We start from the raw sequence: 6000 nt of genomic DNA on the forward strand, positions 1-6000 counted from the left end.
GCCTGTCCCTGCAATTTGTCAGGCGCAAACCTCGGACGCGGTCGCGCTTTGCGTGTGTCAGGAAATTACGGCGTTATTCTGTTACAGTCGCTGCTTTCATTTAAGCTGTGGATATAAGAATGCAATACAGGGGGAAATATGAAATTACTATCTCGTCGGTAGGTACTGTCTACTGATTTATTTCAGAATTTTTAATTTCGTTTTAGGGGTCGCTACCGAATTTAGAAAATTTGGATCCTTCATACATGATGGTTTTTTTTTAAATTTTTTTGTTTTTTTTAGTGAGACACGGAGTCAAAGTATATGGAAGCTATTTATATGTAATTCAATACTATAGGTACTAGGTAGGTATAGTCAATATATATTTTTATTCCTGTTTTAGGAGTGCGCACTGCTAAATCACTATTTAGAACACCTAAAACACACATTAATAAGCTTTAAAAAAATAGTGGTATTATTTTATGTTAAACTGCACATTAATACACCCTGACCCGTTGTCTCATAAAAAAAACGAGAAAAAAAAACCAAAAAAAAATAATCTTGTATGGAGGGCCCAAATTTTCAAAATTCAGTAGCAACCCCTAAAACGTAATTGAAAATTCTGAAAAAAATCCACATTTGTTTTTTAGTGAAAGAGAACAATTTAAGGGGGTGAGACATAGAAAATTTAAATTTCGACGAAATAAGCAACACCCTACTGTCTACACGAATTTGCATACATTTATGTTATATTAAGTAATCTTCATAACGATGGTACCCGAAAGAGAAGTTAAGTGTTACACGGATGGAAATATATGCATAATAATAATACACTAATATGCACTATTTGTACGTTTTTTTAATATGTATGTATTTTTGTACAATAAAGAGTTTACTACTACTACTAAACGACAGTAACAAAATAAATATATTGTTACTACATACATACATACATATAATCACGCCTATTTCCCGGAGGGGTAGGCAGAGACCACGGATTTCCACTTGCTACGATCCTGACATACCTCTTTCGCTTTCTTCACTTTCATAACGTTCCTCATACACGCTCGCCGGTTTAGGGTGCTCTTGACCTGGCCTTTCTTCAGGATTTCCCCGATCTGATCAGAGAAAGTCCGCCGAGGTCTACCCCTTCCAACTCCCACTTCCACTTCTCCCTTATACACTCTCTTTGTTAGCCTTCTTTCACTCATTCTTTCCACATGTCCAAACCATCTCAACATACCTTTCTCAATTATTGTCACTACATCTACATTCAGTCCACACTTTTCCCTTATCACACTGTTCCTAATTCTATCTTGCAATCTCACACCACACACACTTCTCAGCGCTCTCATTTCCACTGCATTCACTTGGCTCTGATGCCTCTTCTGCCATACCCAACTTTCGCTACCATACATAAGTGTAGGCACCAACACCCCTCTATGAACAGCCAGCCGTGCTTTTTGCGACACCTTCTGGCTGCTCATAAAAGCGTTAAGTGCCCCATTCACACGATTTCCAGCATTCACTCTGTATATTGTTACAACTTACATAAAAAATGGGACTTGCGGACTATGTGCTACCTGTTACTATCTCGCCTTTAATAGGATATTAAGCAAAATGTATGTATTTATTACGTAAGGTCAGCATCTCATTCCAACATATTCTTCATGCGAGATTGAACATACCTCGTAGCTCCTAGAAGTTTAACATACCTCTCGACCGGTCTCGAGAGGGCAAACGAACAACGAAAAGCTTGAAAAATACCTACCTTAGTTTGTAAGTAGTACCAGGCGTGGCTCACTCCGCGATTTCGTTCCACACCAATTTTGGTGGCTATTAGCCATAAGCCGCGCGTGGCGCTGTCGCCACCGAGCGGCCATATCTGTCCTGATCGTAACAGACGCTTTTTGTTAGAGAGTGAGTCTTCTGTACCTAGTACTATTATTTATTCTGTGCTAAGTAGTACATAGTAAGCGCTGGTGGCCTAGCGGTACGAGCGTGCGACTTTCAATCCGGAGGTCGAAGGTTTAAAACCAATGAGTTTTTGGAACTTAATATGTACGAAATATCATTTTTGATATTTACCAGTTGCTTTTCGGTGAAGGAAAATATCGTGAGGAAACCGGACTAATCCCATTAAAGCCTAGTTTTCTCTCTAGGTGGGAAGGTCAGATGGCAGTTGCTTTCGTAAAATAAAACCTAGTGCGTAGGTACGTCAATTCTTGGGATTAGTTCTCAAGCGGACCCCAGGCTCCCATGAGCCGTGGCAAAATGCCGGGATAACACGAGGGAAGAAGAAGAGTGTATACTTACCTATAGGAAAATATCGGCCTTTTTATCCCTTTACCTCTGTCATGTGATGATGAAGGCTAATAATAAAATGCTGCTTGAATGTTTGATGAGTGAAGCCTCGGTATAATAATGTCAGCCATGAGTGACGTAATTCCCTGCGAGGGCGTGTGTCGGTTAGGGCGGCGACACACTACCGACTAATGTTATAGTTCGTTTTATTTATCATTAAAAAAAGACTACGCGATCTTTACGAGTCTTTTAATTGAAAAAAGCTTTTTAAAAATCATTAAGTAACTTAAGAAAGCAAAAGAATGTAAATAATCGTATGTGATTCATAATTGTTACATATTTGCCGTGACTTATTTTACAAAAGTGTTTTTCAATAAAGAGACACGTCAAGATTGTTTACCTTTTTTCTAATGCTAAAAAAAAACGAACTATAACACTAAAGAACCTGGCCCCGTAGCCAACATGCCAATCGCTAACGCTACGTAGCGAACGAAACGCAACTGTCACACTAATATGGAAGAGCGATAGAGAGACACAAAGCGATTCGATGTTGAAGCGCAAGTAACCTCACCTTGGCTAGGCCGCCTGGTCTTAAGCTCTAATGTACCTGCAACAAGTAAGGTCCGATTTTAAAATTTAATTTAGTTCAATTAAATTCAATCCAAATCGTTTTAACACTACCATTCGTGTGAAATTTTGCTAGTACCATCAAAATCAAAATAATACTGGGGATTAAGTGGTAACAAAAAAAAACGTTAAAATATTATGTAAATATCACCACCAATTGTCGGATTCCATGTATACCTATATAAATAATTTATTTTTGGCATTACGGCTTAGGATACACCTGAGAGCATGGAAAACGGGTACTTGTTCAGAATTATACATATGTAGGTATAGTATAGTGACTAGTGTCCTACTCTTGAGTGTACATTAACCGAGAAAACCCAGCATAAAGCATAATTGTATTAAAAACAGAATGGGCCATAAATATTATGTTTACGTTAGTGTATCAAAGCTAAAGGACAATATTTTCAAGATGATACGTTTATATCCAGTTAAATAATTGTAGTTTTATTTTTTATGAAATTTTGTAATAATTCCTAAACATTCCTAAAAATGTTTTATGTATTTATTTTGAGCCAGCCTGTACTAAAAGCTGTCGATTCATCTGGGAAAGTATGACTAAGAGTTTAAAGCACCCTGTATTATCTCCCCCCTACTGTACCCTTTTCCCAAGCGTGCAGGAGCCGTGGGAAACCCGCTGAGTCACCGGCTGTCGCGTCTATGGCTAAATTGGACGCGAAAATTAGTTGCTGAAACATTTACTTTTTTAGACACATCCATCTTGTTAACGGAAAATGAGGAAATATCCAATTTACTCAGAGAAACTAAAACTATCGTACTTACTTACCTACTTACTGCAGTGGCGCCACGACCCGAAGTGGATTTTGGCCTCCGACACCAAAGAAGGCCATGCTACTCTGTCCAAAGCCGTTTCTTTCCAGTCGATGACGCCGAGTTCGCTAAGGTCTAAACTATCGTAAGCAGTGGCGTAGCTAGCATGGGTGGCACCCGGTGCGGAAATTGTGGGTGTCACCCCAAAATTCAATCAAAATTGTAAAATATATTTAAAAAGAGTAATTGTAATTTATCTTAAATAGCTCAGGATTTACTCCATCGCTTTCATTTTGCGAATTTTTATAGGTGGCACTACTGATGTTTGCGGTCGGGTGTCACCCCTAAATGGGTGACACCCGGGGCGGACCGCCCCCGCCGCCCCCCCCTAGCTACGCCACTGATCGTAAGTATATTTAAAAATGGATTATGGAACTTATGCGTTGGTGATAAGATACAAAATTGTATATTTAAAATAGATAAGTACCTGTGTCATGTCTATTAATATTGATTGTACTCCGCTTTACTCTTAAGATCAAGGCGTTCGCGCGTTAATGGATAGGTACACAAAATGGATGTTTCTGTTAATTAATACTTAACAAATATAATTACGTTTCTATATGCCTCACTTACTGCGAGACAGTGTGAGGAATGTGTGTTTACACAAATAGAACTAAGTCTACTAAGTAAACCGTTCTTGTAAAATAAATAAATAAATACATATAAAATAATATAAGGTGCTAACAAATTAGTCACGGATATTTTTACAGCTGATAATACTCGGTTCTCGGAGTCCATTTAAGTATGAAACATCATTTTTTTTTAGAAAACTAGGAAACAAATTTGCTACGTTAAAACACCCTGTTAATAAGATAATTAAATGAGACCTCTTTAGACATTCTAGAACCTTTTTAAACTTGACGTGACGTGACATGACAGACAGTGCTAAACATCTTGACAAGAGCTTAATAGGGGTGATTATTTTAAAAATTAATTAATTTTTTTTTGTTCGGTAAATGAAAACAAAAAAAATGATATACAAAGATTCCTTAATTACAGTTAAAAGTTAATTATTTTAATGTAATGTATTATCTCCTAAAATATCCGTGACTAATTTGTTAGCACCTTATATATACAGGGTGATTCATGAGACGTGAGCAGGACTAATCCTGCACACTCAGTAACTGATAATTGATCGATCACCGTCGTATTTAGGTGAAACAGCCAGATTTTTTCCTATTTTTTAACTTTTTGGTGAGGGCAAATTTAATCCTCTACAATCATGGTCACCCTACAAGACCTAATTAATAAGCATAAAACCTCTTTAATTTTTGATTACGAAGAAAATAAACTGTCAAACTTGAGTGAGATACGAGATTTCAAAAGTAACCAGACCGCGATGACAGTGGTGACATTCAATTTGACACAGAATATCGGTAGTTTAGTATTCTAATTTTAGGGTGACCACGCATGTCGTAAATAAATTAATAACTTTTTTTTTCAACACGACTAGAAAATTAACGTTAACCTCACTAATACTGATACGAAAGTGTTGCTTATAATCTACGCAATGCGCAGTATTAGTCCTGCTCACGTCTCCTGAATCACCCTGTATAGAACAATCTAACTGCTGCGTCTAATATACAAACAGCAACGCTCTTAACTGTCCATCGGTGGACCTTTTGCCTTTGGTAATAAGGTCCACAGATGGACAGTAAACAGTGTGGGCGATTGTACCTAAAGAATCGAAAAATACCTGGATAAAGAAAAGTATTCGAGGGTGGCGCATACTTTTAGGGCGTTGTTTCATACGCTAGTACTCTTAATCAATCAATCAATCAAACGTCTTAATACTGACCGTACAGACTGTCTTTTTAGGGTTCCGTACCCAAAGGGTAAAAACGGGACCCTATTACTAAGACTCCGTTGTCCGTCTGTCCCTCTGTCCGTCCGTCTGACTGTCACCAGGCTGTAACTAGCTAACCGTGATAGCTAGACAGTGGAAATTTTCAAAGATGATGTATTTCTGTTGCCCCTAAAACAACAAATACTAAAAACAAAATAAAATAAATATTTAAGTGGGGCTCCCATACAACAAACGTGATTTTTTGCCATACGTAATGGTACGGAACCTTTCGTGCGCGAGTCCGACTCGCACTTGACCGGTTTTTTTTTCTGACTCATGACATACCATGACTAACAACCCCAAATTGTACTAAAAATACTCTACACCCAAGACTGAGTCAGCGAGGCTTATGACTCAGCGATTTCATTCACTTTGCGACTATAGAATCATCCCCGAGAGTTGACTAACAAAAT

Source organism: Cydia splendana, chromosome 11 (genome assembly GCF_910591565.1).
Source record: "Cydia splendana chromosome 11, ilCydSple1.2, whole genome shotgun sequence".
Classification (NCBI taxonomy): Eukaryota; Metazoa; Arthropoda; class Insecta; order Lepidoptera; family Tortricidae; genus Cydia; species Cydia splendana.